Source organism: Vespa crabro, chromosome 7, assembly GCF_910589235.1.
Source record: "Vespa crabro chromosome 7, iyVesCrab1.2, whole genome shotgun sequence".
In the NCBI taxonomy this organism is placed as follows: domain Eukaryota; kingdom Metazoa; phylum Arthropoda; class Insecta; order Hymenoptera; family Vespidae; genus Vespa; species Vespa crabro.
This window is the reverse complement of record NC_060961.1, coordinates 703,544-718,971: the sequence shown is the minus strand read 5'-3', so window position 1 is coordinate 718,971 and position 15,428 is coordinate 703,544. Positions and strand designations below refer to the sequence as shown.

Below are 15,428 nucleotides of genomic sequence, written 5' to 3'. Positions count from 1 at the left end.
TAAGCTATAACGAGGAATTCACTGACGAGAGATAATTTTTAATTTGATGAATTTAAACTTTAGGGAAAAAGATGATCCTTTTTGTTTGTGTTTCTCTCTCTTTTTTCTTTTTTCCCTTTTAACAAATTCAATATTAATCAAATTACGACAATATTACCGCGAGGCGAATCACTCGACTATTTATTTTAAAATCGAAGAATTATTCGTAAAATGTATAATATATTATTTTTATATAGATTTCGTTTACACGTAATTACGACGATAATGGCAAAAGAGAAAGGTTAACGAGTAATTCGTTTTTCGCTAAAGCTTGGAAACGACGTAATAAAATATATATTAGATTCTTCGTAGTAAGCGATAAAAATCGGAAAATTAACGATTTTATAACTGGTCGAGCTATATCCATGATCAAATTTTACGAAGGATGAAGAAAACGATCTAGGAACGCTCGAGAGATCTTGGAACTTTGTCTCGATTAAATTAAAGTCAAAGGAAAGGACGTTATATGTTATTAGATATTTTACTAGCTGACTTGTCTCGCACGTTCGTTGCATTTAATTTAATATGATACCCGAGCAAGTTGGACTAGTTTAACAATGGATATGTAATCGCACGCGCTTCCACGGTTTACGTAATCGATTGTTACGAATATTAATCAAAAGATTTTCGTCCCATTTCGTGGACGGATTAATTCGATTTCGTCAGATTAGTCGACGAACGATCACCGATGCGTTGTTCGATAAATTCACTGATTTCTGGCTTGTAGGTCAACAAAATCCTTAGTACGTCGTGGCATTCACTAAAGAGAGAAGGGGATCTATTGGGAATTTCGAAATAACTTGGACACTCTCGATACCTATCGTTAATTGCATTTTCCACGATGTCCGATCTTGAGTAGGCTCGGCAAACTACAAATCTCAATCTTCTATGTAGAATTGAATCGTACGATAAGACGATATATATGTGTGTGTGTGTATGTATATATATATATATTTATATATATATATATATATATATATATACACATATACATATGTATAGACAGTTTCTATCCTCGTAGCCTTGAAAGGTTTTGTACAATATCTTCCTTTGAATTTAAGGAATATATTTGATATCTTCCTTCGTGTTTGAAAATGTACAAAAAAGTGTAGAGCTTCTTTTGAATTTGGGAGATACATCCGATATCTTTCTTCGCATTTGAGAATATAGAAAAAGTGTATATAACTTCAAATGATTTGTTCACGTTTTGAAATGACTTAATTATCATTGTACATTAATTATGTTTAATGTTTTTCAATTTGAAGATAGATATTTAAGTATTCCATTTCTTTTATCTTCGCTCTATCCGTACATGTGTATACTATGTATCTCGATCTGGTGCAAATTGCAGTTGCATTATAAATTTCTTTTATAGGATAAAACGTCAGGTCGCTTTATTGAATCGCCGGTTTATAATGCTCAATTACAAACTTTTTCGCGATAGGAATTTCTCTAGGCGAGAAAAGTTAGAGGAAAGCCGACGACAAAGGGTTAAACTTTTCAACTCCGATCTTTCGCCAGCCTGCTGCCGCTTCGTCTCACGTCAAATATGTTCGTGGTGCAATTTAAAAATGTCACCGTGGAAACGATTTACAGCGAATACTTTTTTCTCGCTTTTTACGGCTTATTTTCTTCCCTGGATTTTTATAATACATATATATATATATATACACATACAGATTGTGATTGATCATTGATACAAATCTATATGTGTGTGTGTGTGTATATATAACGTCGAGCGACGATAATGTTCGTAAAATTTCGAACAACTGCGCGATCGTTTAATTTATTGTATAATATATTCATACAGAGGGAGGTAAAGTCTAATGACATTTTACAAACTGCATCAACCTGTCCTGGGAAAATATTGTGGAAAATATTACGAAGCCATTACGCGTTTTACATGCGGCATCATTTATAATATAAACATCAAATGCACGCGAAGCGTAACAATTTTCTGAAGTATCTTATGTATGTATGCATGTACGTGTGCATTTAAAAACACACTAACGTAGATTCATAAACGAAACGCTTGTTTGAGAAAAATCCTGAAACAGACATCAAAGGGAATTCCTGAAAAATATATAGAAAACTCCTGTTGATAACTTTTGGCGAAATATACGCGACGCGTCAAGGAGATCGGTGAAAATGTCTCGAGTCCTCCCTCTTCCTTTTGCCTTTTCCTCTTCCTCTTTCTCCTCTACCCATCCGTTCCACGACTCCGTCAATCGATTCCTCCTCGTGCATTTTCACGCTCGCGCGAACTTCCTCGACCCGTTCTGTCCTATTCTCACCGCTCCCCCTCCCCGACCCGTTAGAAAAATTTCACGGCCGTTTAAGTATCCCGGAAAGATGCATTTGCATTCCTTCGTACGTATCATCTCTTCGTAGCGAACGAACGAACGAGCGAGCTCGCTTACGAGTCGCTAATGCTGTTCCTCTTCTCGTATTCGTTTTCGTCTCGAATGCATTTTTGCATTCCTGTTTTTAACATTCCTTTTAACATCCTTCGTCTACCTTCTCTTGGTTTTTATTTGCGGACAATACCTTTGCCTAGAAAGGAACGATTCATTTTCGATAAGAGAGATTCGTAACGATAGAATGAATTATTTCGAATAATCGAAATTAATATCATGCCAAAAAAAAATTTCATTTCTTTTTATTTTATTTATTAATCCTTTATACATTGGTATGGCGATAATTCATTGGAAAATAACAAAATTCGAGATCAGTAATTCGTCCTTGGACGATATTTACTGCACTTGCGTGTTAAAGTCAGTTCAATACAATTACCACGAGAGTTTGTAACGATCACAGATTTATTATCGTTTTCGGTTTGATCAAGCTTCTCGTTCACTTGACTTTTCATTAATATCTTTCCATAGTACTGTTCTTCGTTATTTTATCATGAAAATGTGAAACATGCATTTAACATAAGCGCGTCTGCATATTATAATAACAAATTTCGGAATTATCTGAACGAAAGCGTGCGAGACTATGTGTGTGTGTGTGTGTGTGTGTGTGTGTGTGCATCTACATCACGGCGTTTTAAACTGCACGATGTACACAAATCGTCAGGCAATTTTCAGAGAAGCAAAACGCCAGTGCGATCAATGTGTGAGCTTATGTATGCAACTCCTCCCTCTTTCATCCTCTCACCCAACCCCCCCTCTTTCTCTCTCTCTCTCTCTCTCTCTCTCTCTCTCTCGGTTCGGGACGCGTCGCGTCCTAGTTCGCTGTTATGTACGAACACACCGATTGCCTTTAAATCCTCGAAGCTTAGGCAGACCGAAGAGACTTACTCGCTTTGCTCGTAACTTTCTCTTTAAAGGAGAGACACCCGGTATATTATGGTAAGCATGGATGACTATTGCCACGCGCGCCCCGAGTGACCTTTTTCTCTCGTCCATTTTGGAGAACGGCAAAAATAATGCTTTCGTTGAAAAGTTTTCTATGAAGAAGAAAATGAAAAAAAAAAAGAAAAAAAAGAAAGAAAAAAGAAGGAGAGAACATTAAATATTTTTCAATTTAATCGGTCGCCTCATTCTACTAATTGCAAAGTTAACAAATATTAAATTAGCTTTCTAAGAAATAGTTATTGTTTCTTATTTAATGCAGCTTGGCTGAGTTCTTTTGTCTTCGTTATTCAATTAAGTTAAAATTACAATTATCTCTTTCTTCTTTTCCTTCTTCTTCTTCTTTTTTTCTTCTTCTCTGTTGATTAAATATTATGGAAAATATATTGAAACTCCTTCTTCGTAGAATCTCTCGTTTAACGAAAAGGATTTCATTTCTTCTCCGAATTTCTTTATACATTTCTTCGAACTCGTTGAACGAGTTCAATGAACATTTAAATAAGCCGTTCAAGTGGCAAGTCTCGATCGTCTCGATCCTTTCTTTTTCTCTCTCTCTCTCTCTCTCTCTCTCCCATCGTCGTTTTCAATGGGGATGAATAGGCTTTGATCCCTCCTTGCTTTACCGTTGATTCGCGAACGTCATTTATAATGGTCGAACTCTTCGTTAATTGATATGGTAACAAAAGGCCCATAGATATTTCATACTTTCGTCGAGGCAAAAGATAAAAATAAATAAAAAAGGAAAAAGAATTCTCTTACCTTTATTCAAACGATCTTATCTTTAATTATCATCCTCTACTCTCTATCGTCGTCGTACGTTCATCGAGTTATTGGTAAAAAGTAAAGGAAGAAAAAAAAAAGAAAAAAAAAAGAGAAAAAAATAGACAAGCGATATCGTTTCATTAACGACTTTTATATTCGATCATCGAAAGTTCGTTGAACTCTTTTTTTTGTTTGCATGTGAATTAATATAAAACAAAAGAAAATATATATATATATATATATATATATATATATATATATATATAATTTGATTGAAAATAATGCGATGAGGGCATGCAACTTCAGGATATATTGGAAAAATAATTATTTCATTTGATAAGATTAATAACGAAAGCTCTTTAAGCTTTCATCTCATTTATATTTTCAAAGACATTTGATAGATAAGCTTTAACACAGATTTTTATTCATGTGTATTTTCTACGTATTTTTTTACGTGTAGGTAGAAATATAGGTATCTGTAAAAGCACACAGATATCTAATTCAACATTTAAAGAAAACAAGTCTCTGGGATGCTCGTTACAATTTTATGTCGTATACCTTTCAGACTAATTTTGTAGCACGGAAACATAGAAATGTTCTCACCTGTAAAAACTTTGTATGCTATTACACGTCAGATAATAATTCATTTTTCTTTCTTTCTTTCTTTTTCCCTTTCTTCTTTGCTCGAATTTGTCCGTTCGTTTGTTTTTCGGCAAAGAAAATTCAATTACAAATTTTTTATCCGTTAGGAAAATTAATATGGAACATGTTCAGAATTTAATTCGGTTATAACCATTATTTTCTATTATTTGTGGGTTTTTAAACGGCCAAGAATCATCGTATAAGGAGTAGTACATTATCAAGTACATTATCATATTTCTTTATATCTCTCGTAGGATAGAAGAATATTAAAATGATAAAACGAATGAATGATATCATTTTTTCTTTTTTTTTTTTTTTTTTTTATTACTAGTTTTAATAGTACAAATTTATCTCTATCGCACATAAACGACGCATGTTGCGCACGTGTCTCTCTCTCTCGCTCTCTTTTTTTCTCATGCTATGTTCTTCGAATATGCGAAGAAATTACATTAGCATAATATAAAAAGGAACGTTATCGGTGACACCGGAAACGAATAAAAGTTGCGTTCTGATGCAGATCCCGCATAGCGATCCTATTTTCTTCTTATCGCTAACGCGCAGATTAATGGACGTAATACCAGACTTTTGAAAGGAAACGTATTTTTAAGTACCACTTACGTCTAATCCGAATGAGTTTTCAAATGAATTTCTACGTTATAATGTTTTAATGTGTACGACCGATTAAAGATGAAAAGAGAAAATTATTTCTGATTTATACGTAATTACGAAAATTACATTTTAACGAATCTTAACATTTGTATTATGTCAAATGTGACATAGCAGAATTAAAGGCAAATAAAAAGACGTTCTCGTATGTATACATATATGTATATATAAGTTTAGCGTTAGAAATTCTATCGATCACACACGAACAGAGAAAATTTATTATTAGAAGTCTACGACGAAAAGTATATATACGAGCAAAGGTGAATTGATAAGTGATCTATTTTATCGGTGATAGTAGAAAACGTCACATCGTTATTACGCAAGGTCCGTCCAATAATTCTGACCTATCGTGATTATTGATTAATTTTTTTCTTTCCCTTGTTTTGTTTGAACAATTATCGCTCGGGCGATCTCTCTTCCTTTTTTTCCTTTTGCGTCGTCATCTTTTTTCTCCGCTGTTCTTTTTTTTTCCTTTCCTTTTTCTTTTCTTTTTTCTTTCTTTTTTCTTTCTTTTTTCTTTTGTTTCTTTTTTTTTTTTTTTTCTTTTTTTTATAGGCTCGAGAGTCGAGACCCCCGTAACAAACAGCACGAAAATTTTCTGATCTTTTTACGGTTGTTTAGAGCAAACGCGCATGGCAACGGCCGAAGCGTGAAGCTTAACGTCGTAAAAGGGGGAAAAAGAGAGTTAGAAATAAATCCTTTTTCCCCTTTGGAGAATGACTGACACCATCGGGGCTCTCTTTCATAAAGTGTTCTCTCTAAGATTAACTTTGAGTTACAAAGTCGATGACTAGAAAGAGAAAGGCTGCTATGAAATCGATTGATTCTAATCGTGCGTGTTAAGGATCTTCCTACGTGTCCACGTAGGCGCTTCTCTCGTTCTTCCTTCTTTCCATTTTCTCGAATAAAAAAAAAAAAAAAAAAGAAAAAAAATAAAAAGAAAAGAAGAAGAGAAAAAGGAAAAATGAGAGATTTTCACGATGGATTTGCTTTTTGCGTACGCGTACGATTAGAAAATGATGAATCTCGATTTAATAGGTTTATGCTTTGTCAACGATATTAACCACGTTCGTGTTTACAAGGCTATTATAAGCAGTTCTAATTAAATAGAAAGCATTGAGCTCTCGTTGTTTCTTACGTTACGTCACATTTCTCTGCTCTCGCTTTAATAATGCAATTTCAATTAACTCATAGCACTATTGACTATGTCACGCACTCTCTATCTCTCTCTCTCTCTGGTGTTTATCACTCTTGGTGTGTGGGAAAACCGCACAGATTGGTTTTTTTTCCATTCCTTTTTTTCGTTTTTTTTTTCTTTTTTTTCTTTTTCTTTTTTTTTGTTCATACGAGCAAAGAGCACCTCTGTGTTCTAATTTTGTTATCAGGTGTCGCGTGACGCGAACCCATTGATAACGTTTCCATTCACTTTCTTTCTGTATAACTTTAGATTAGTACTTTTAAACTAATTGAATCGTTCAATATTTTATTAATTCACAATAAACGTCTTCTCTTGGCAGAAATTTGATTTTACAAATAATCGGATTTAATTATTTCAATGAAATCCGATTGTAATCTTGACGGGTTTCTTTAAAAAAAAAAAAAAAAAGGAAAAAAAGAAAAAAAAATTACATTTACGAAATGATGGAAATGATATAAACGGCAGTCGGTAAAATAGGAAGACGTAGATAAAGAAAATCGCCGGTAAATCTTTGAGGAAGGAGTACCGCCATCCTGCGGGAAGTCCGAATTTCACAACCTGATCCTTTCTTCAATTGCAAATCAAACAGTATTGAGAATTTCGTACGGTTGATAAAAATTGCAATCAAACAAATACACATTTTCGTTCCAATATATTTTTATTTGTTTTATACTTGATCGTTGGCAAATCTTTGTTCTTTTTTTTCTTTTTTCTTTTTCTTTTTTTTATGTGTAATTTGAACAAAATTTTCGTTTTTCGAAAAGCGCAATAAATGAATCACGTGAAATTAGGACGAACGTGTATATAAATCTATATTCATTGTTTATTATGTTATTGATTACATAATTGTTTACAACACCTACGGATATAATTTAATCGTCTTCGCGTAGGTTTCTTTATTGAAATCGTAAAGGTTGATGGTTACGGGGCTATGAAATAAGCCGATGTAATTGCTTGTGAGATGTACTTTCCGAGTAGAACTCGGACATCTCAACTTTACCCTTCCGCATACAAATTTGCGTTGGTATAGAAAGTGGTAGGAGTACGAAAAGAATGAAAGTTTTACAGCAAATAGAGAACGAAACGCTCGACTTCGGACCTTCAAACTCTGACCTAAATATCTTGTAGAACGTGTGGCGAAGAAGGGTGGTGGTAGTTGGGGAGGGGGGAGGAGGAGAAGGAAAGAAAGGGAAAAAAAAAGATAAAAAATTCGAAACTCCGCGGCATTTTCGAAATTAAAAACTAAAAGTGGAAACTTCTTATGCCACGTCCACCCGCGTTTTCTCCAGACTTTTTTTTTTTTTTTTTTCCTTTTTTTTTTCTCTTTCACACTTTAACAGAACAAACCTCCAACATAATAGGCTTGTATCTATTCACAAGTGCATCGATTGGTCCGATGAATAATAGTAGACCTTGAGACATTGAGATGGACGTCGTAGGCTGTCGCGAAACTTTTTTTTCCTTTCTTTTTTTTTTTTCTTTTTTTTTTTCTTTTTCCGATTTCCGAGTAAATTTCCGCGACTTGATTCATCCCAAAGAAGTATGAGACATTATTTTTCCTAGAAAAAAGACGTATTATTTATATTATTCAGTCATTTCGATCTCTTCGCGTGATCCTCTCTATTTTTTTCTATTTTTTTCTTTTTCTTTTTTTCTTTCAATTAGTAGGAATCGATCTTATCGGTGCGAATGACGTATATCATTGTTGCCTCTCTCTCTCTCTCTCCCTCCCCCTTTCATTTGGAAACATTCTTTTTTTTTTCTTTTCTTTTTCTTTTACTCAAGATAATACATCAGAAATTCGTTAAAAGGATGATTTATGAAAATCAAAGCGCGAATGTGCCTGGTACTTTTTTTTTTTTAATGAGATTTTTTAAAAATAATTTGTTGACATAACCAAATGCATATATAAATACGTACATGGCTACATAGATAGATACATTCGTTCGGGACGATATAATCTCTAGGATATTGTGGCCTACACACCGGTGCCGATGACAGATGATATACGAGGTTGTGGTCGGCACGTTGCCACCGATAACGCGTTATCATTTTCGTCCTTCGATTTCGCACACCCCCGTGGAGTAGTGTATCTTTTAAAAGAATTTATTTGTTGCTCTGGTTGGTAAAAAATCTGCGCTTATTTTTTATCAAGACTATGACCGGAATAATCCTCTTTCTTTCTTTTTATTATCGCTCCGAGCTTTAAATACATTTGCATAATTTATATGGAAAAAAAAGAAGAAAAAAACGGAGAGAGAGAGAGAGAGAGAGAGAGAGAGAGAGAGAAATATTTAAACGGTAACCCTTTGTTGCCGTATATCATCCGATAAGATAAATACGTTCATTGACGACAATAATAATGGGTAAACAATTATAAAAGTTATTTTAATAAAAATCTAACAATAAGTATAATAAGCTTTGCTCATATTTAGAGGAATCAAGCCTACTCGGGCTAGCGATGCTCTTCAACGTCATTCGCGAGAAACGAGCGGACTAATTAATATATCTGTATCGTATTTAACAATACATGGCCCAATTTCGTCCCCCTTTTTTTCTCGTCTCTTTCCCTCTCTTTCTCACTCTCTGTCTCTGTTTTTTTTTTTTTCTTTTTATCCTTTCCTGTCTGTCTTTCAGTCCTTCCTCCTCTCCCCTTTTCCTTTCGTCGTTCGAGCCTTTGCAGTCAAGGTACAAGTAATTGAAACGATGCTGTATCTCCGCGACGACGTTCTACTTATAAGTACGCTTTAGCCCGAGGGCATTTTTCGTATTAAAAATAAAAATGAGAGCGATCCTCAACGAAATTCTCATATCTCGATCTTCTCTTCCTTATCCTTTCTCTTCTTCTCCTCCTCTTTTTTTTTCTTCATCTAATTCTTCCTCGTCTTTTTCTAACGCATTAAATACGTGTATCGTTGGCGTTAGATAAAACGTGTAAGCACACGTGCTCTTGCGTATGTTTCTCTCTCTCTCTCTCTCTCTCTCTCTCTCTCTCTCTCTCTTTCTCTTTATGTATCCCAATATGTCGAGCAAAATCTCCTGTGAAATCTCGTTTAACTCTTTGAATCATTCGTTGACAGATTCTTTTGCATATCCTTTTAAACAAGCGCATCGTTAAATCCACTTCTTTTTTCTTCTTTGTTTTTTCTTCTTTTTTCCCTTTTCTTTTTTCTTTTTATCGAAACATGTACAAGAGCGGAAATTTCGCGAAATGACGGACGGTCTCGTTCTCTCTCTCTCTCTCTCTCTCTCTCTCTCACTCTCTTTTGCTTTTTTTTCTTTTGTTTTCTTTCCATCTCGAAAGTACTCCTCGAAATATTTTTCAAATATTTATGAAAATATTATGAAAGACGCGAGCGCATCAATCCTTTTATTTTTCCTTCTTTTCTTTCTATGATCGGAACGATTCTTTGTACGTTTCGATAATGTGCATACACGTAGATACATAAAAATAGTAATACAGGTCCTGATATTTTAACGAACGTTAAATTGAATCTTTAATTCAATTTAAAATTATCGTATTATCGATTTTTCGATCGATGTTATTGATTGATTGGAAAAAATGAAAAAGAGAAAACAATTACATTGAATTTAACGTAGAAAAATGTATTTCAGTTTGATCGAAAGAACAATTTTATATTCGGTAGAAATGAAACTGGGCTAATTCGAAGATTCGTCATTGGAATGGCTCGCTCATTTTTGCGATAATTGTGGATGAAGCTAAAATTAAAAAAAAGGTGAATATATATATATATATATATATATATATATATATATATATATATTATATAAAGGAAAAAGCTGAAATAAACGATAAATTAAATTCGATCTTTCTATCAATTCGCCCTTTCTATCAATTATAATATAGGAATTTTCTCGTTAATACCGTGCCAATGAGTAATAAATAAATCGTTCGAGGTAACGAGATCGATTAGGAAATTTGAAATAAATCAAAATGACAGAGGGAATAATAGCGTGTAAGTGTGTACGGTTGTATTATTCGATAAGACCAGCAAAATTTATGTCACTCCATTGGAGATCCCATAATTTTCTTGACAACAAATTCACATACGCTTCATCTGTTCGCGATAATCAAGCTCGTGCAAAGTGTTTCATTTAAATTCCAGGAGAAGATATATATCGAGCTTAAAAGCTTCTCTTGCAATAGGTATTCGAGCTTGCAATGAATCCTAGTAGGCGAGTGCGCTAACGAACGATTCTCAGGCGTTGTCAATTATCTTTTTGTTTTTTTCTTTCTTCTTTTTTTTCCCCCCCCTATCATCCACGATACTTTCCAGCTATATCCAATACTTCGACTATGATCATTAATAAAGTTTTAAGATTATTAATTATCATCGATTTATGTTTAATTACCGTGATGGTAACTGGAGCGTAAACGTCGACGAGCAAAATAATGTAGTCTAGTCGTCGACGTAAAAGATACGGCACTTATCGAACGGAGATAACAATTTATTATAGAAAAAAAAACAAAAAAAAAAAAAAAACACACAAAAAAAAACAAAGAAAAACTCTTTAGGAAAATATTTATTATTTCCTTTTTGGTCGTACGATTGTTTTGCTCACCAAATATACAGGTCCATTGGATTTAATTCGCTCGAATGCATTTAATCCCATGGATCTTAAACTCAACGTTCCATTTATTCGTTTACCCTACGATCCTTTCTCGATCCTACGAGAAAATAGTACAACGCTTTCGGTTAATTCGTTGAAAAATATTTAATCTCGTAACTTCATCGCGATTATTCATCCTGGTATTTAAGTCTTCGTCCATCTACGATGTAACAATGAACTTCAACAACGAAGTTTAGTTAATAACTTCATTTCTATACTGCGAACGTAGATCCTAATAAAATGGTAACTTAATCTCTAATGAGATTATCATTATCATCCCAGTTAAAGGTTTTTTCATTCTATTAAACCATAAGAATTTATCATTCTCCTTTACCTTTAAAACCATTTTAACCTTTGTTAAATCTAACGAGAAAATGATTCTCCCTCGTTAATTTCTAACAATTTAATGATATATTATGCAATTGGAAGGATTGAACGGGGCTCTTCAGATTTCGTTAAATCCGTTATATCCTAAGGTGGATATCTTTCAAATGGATATTTAATTTCAAAAATTCGCGCAAACAAAGAAATTGAATAGTTCGATGCTTCTCCTTCATATCCCCGACATTTCTTTAGAGGTCACCAAGGTGGCGCCAACGTGTCGAAAGCTCGAAAGCATCGACGCGTACGCGCGCGAGAGAGAGTGTGTGTATGTATGTGTGGGAGAGAGAGAGAGAGAGAGAGAGAGAGAGAGAGAGAGAGAGAAAGCTTAAAAGAGAGTACGAGCGAGAAGGTGAGAGAAAGCGAGCGAGTTTCAGTCAGTGATGCGACTCCGGTACGGTCAGACGCAACGGCAGACGGTGCTGGGCTGGTGCCGGGCTCAGGCGTGTCTCGCCTTCTCTCAGTTCGAACTCTGAGAAAGCGTTGCGTTATCGAAGCGCAACAGGACGTCTTTTCTCCTTTTCCCTCCCTTCTCTCTCTCTTTCTCTCTCTCTCTCTTTCTCTTCCTCCTCCTCTCTCTCTCTCTCTCTCTTTCTCTCACTCACTCTACCTCTTTTTTCCTTTGATCATTTACCATCAATATTTTTTTCCTCACTTTTTCTAATCCCATCCTCTACCTCTCTTCGTCGATGTGATTTTCATTTGTATACGTACATATATATTTATATACTTATATATATATATATATATATATATATATATATATACATATATATAGTATATAGGATGAGTCACTTAACTCGTTACATACGAATTTTTAACATGTTAAAATATTGAGAAAATTTTTTTCTTTTTCTTTTTCTTTTTTTCTTTCTTTTTCTACGTCATTTTTTAGTTCATTTCTTATTTCAATAGGTCATTGACTGTGTTACGGTATACAAATGACTGCTACAGATATTCCTTGTAACACAATTAAGTGATTCAACCTGTATAGTGAGTGTCTCGTGATTAAAAGTCAAAGAGAACTCGAACCACCTGTGTATCGCACACAGTCGGTTACGAACTCCTTTTACATTCGTTGTCGGAGGAGGATTTCGCCATAGGTAAAGTAAATACGACAAATTGTACCTATAGGTGGAGAATTATATTTTTCTATACTTATGAAAATTTCGACTTCATCTTGTCGATTATATTATTTTCTCGATATGCACGTCAAATCTGAAAAGAAATGTTTGAAGTTTCTCACTCAGCTTTGTACGGTCGATATATACCTACTATTGCTTTTGAAATAGTAACTTTGAAAGGGAAAATGGGACGATGCTAGGTAAAAGTCAAAAATATTTGCATTATATTTGCGAGAGACCGATTCGATTTGTTTTTATAAAAGGAAAATGAAAATGAACAAATTTCATCGAGATCGTACGGACCATCGTCCTTCCCAGTGTTTCATAATGGACTCCGCCATCACAAAAGTTCATAAATTGGCTAAATTAGTTGATGGGAGAAAAATCGATGCTTGTTATGTGTGTGTATATATATATATATATATATATTTATTTATAAGACGTTGTATAAAGTCGTAGATAATTCTCTTTTAATAATAAAGATACGGAAGAATACACTTTTTAAGTCGTGCTTGGAATCTCGTAAATGTCAACGAATAAATCTTACAAACGTTTCGAACAAACTCAATAAAAAGTTAAATGTCGATCACCGAGGATGGATGATTCGGTGATAACGATCGCAATATACGTTTTTTCCCTTTCGTTAAAGATTTCTCGTATCGAAAGCGTCACGTAAGCGTACGAGTCCGAAAGGCACGAAAATTTGTCCCCATGTTTTTCTTCGATCTTAATCGAAGTATTACGACGAAAGGAGGACTAGTTTGGACTACGAATGGAATCTCGACTTTTCGAAGGCACATAAGTGGGAAGGGAATTGGTTGGTATAATTAATGGGAGGGTGAATAAAGTAAGAGGACGATAGGATTTTTAGATCGTCGTAAACGACGAGTTCTCACGAAAATTTTCTTTTTTTTCTTTTTTTTTTTTTTACATCACAAAGGTCAGAATAGAAATACGTCGAATCAAGAAAGACAACGACGAACGAAGATGGAGTTTTTCTGCGGCTCTTATTCAGGTGTTAGCAAGAGGAGGAGAGTGAGAAAGAGAGAGAGAGTAAGGGAGTAGGATGGGCAAACGTGGGGATGGGAGGGGGCTTGATAGTAACAGGTGGGTCAGAAGTGTCGCGTCGTCCCGAGGAAAATCGCAGCAACGCGACTCACGAGAAACGCAACGATGCTTTTCACAATACAATGGAATGTGTTGTTGCCTACGTTTTCATTTTCTTCTCTTATTGTCTATTGTTCCATTTGTTCGTTGGGTAGAGTAGCATTGTAGGATATCCGGCGCTCGGTTAGCTTCGAAAGAGAAAGACGAACAAAAAAAAGGAAAAACCAAAAAACAAAAAAAAAAAAAAAGAAAAGAACAAGAAGGAAAAAAAGATAAAGTCGTCGATATTCTCTAAAATAAATATAGATAGCCACTCGCGAGTATCCATATCCGTTTTCACAGAGAACGTTTGCTAGCTGATAAACTCGGGTCTGAAAACAAAGCCAGCTTTGAACGTAATCGATAGTTTTATCGAGCGACGGTGCGGTTTCATTGGACTTTTTTTTAGCGAACTTGTCGGATGGATCGACTTTAAGCCGATCCGTCGGAATGCTCAGAACTGTGAACCATCGATCGTTGATCCTGTTTACTTTATCAGTTTTATTCGAATTGATGGGACAGAATGTTCATATACTATGTGAAATTGTATTTAAAAGAATCAGGGAGAGAGATAGTGGAAGGATATTTTGCTCTTGATTTTTTTCGATAAAAATCTATCAACCGAACACGCCTATATTACATCCGAGGTCACTTTTTTCCTCGTTGAACGTGCCAGAGGACAAAATATACGGGGTAGGGAGGGGGAGGGGGTTGGGGCCACCCTTCGTTCGTAACCGCAGCCATGTTCGCACCGTTTTCTTATATCCGTCCTATCGAGAAATCGATTCTCCCTAGGGCTTCCACCCTCCAAAAAAGATGATAATCGTGGGAGAAACCTTTTGACATTACCGATACTCCTTTCTTAATGTTTCATGATCCTTCCTCTTGATTTATACGTGATATTCTATTTCGACGGTGGTAACGCTCATCGATTATAACAAAAAATCCTTTGTATAATTATTTTGCTTTATTAATCGATTAAAGTCAATTTCGTTATTAATTTAACTGGAGATGAATTCAAGAATCCAAAAGTTTCGGTAACGAATTTATCTCGATATAATCGCAAGGTATTATACTTGAATCTGCTTCGTTTAAAATTCTATTTCTTTCGTGAATGGGCATCCAATAAGTACTTGGCAAACGTTAATACCCTCCCCCCCCTTCCCCCCGTGCCCACCTTCCGACCACTCTTGCCAATGCGAACTTAAGTCGTTAAAGCTCTACAGAACTTTTTCACCCCCCACACTGTTGTATCGATCTCAAGTAGGAGTTCTGTTGATTTTACTTTTTATTTATTCGTCAATGTAAAAGAGAAAAAAAAAAAAAAAAGAAAGAGAGAAAAAAGAAGAAGAAGAAATTTGTTCGCTCTAAGGAAAAGACGATCGGTCCTTTTTCTTTTCTTTTTTTTTTTTTTTTTTTTCTTTTTGTTTTCTCCCCTTAAAGTATCGAAAAAAATAATTTGAAACGCGCCGATAAAGTTGA

The 15,428-nt window shown here is 34.7% G+C and overlaps 1 protein-coding gene across 20 annotated transcripts in view; it reads left to right on the top strand.

The window, feature by feature from the left end:
• LOC124425431 (synaptotagmin-7) overlaps positions 1-15,428 on the top strand; it is a 117,746-nt gene that overhangs the window by 66,691 nt on the left and 35,627 nt on the right. For 4 of the 20 annotated variants that reach the window (XM_046965760.1, XM_046965757.1, XM_046965759.1 and 1 more), the window contains exons 1-2: positions 12,044-12,386; positions 12,592-12,779. The exons of 14 other annotated variants lie outside the window; for them this stretch is intronic. The gene's annotated coding sequence lies outside the window, so the exon portion shown is untranslated. Of the gene's footprint in view, positions 1-12,043; positions 12,387-12,571; positions 12,780-15,428 lie in introns of those variants that run through there. 2 more of the 20 variants (XM_046965758.1, XM_046965754.1) reach the window with 2 other exon arrangements.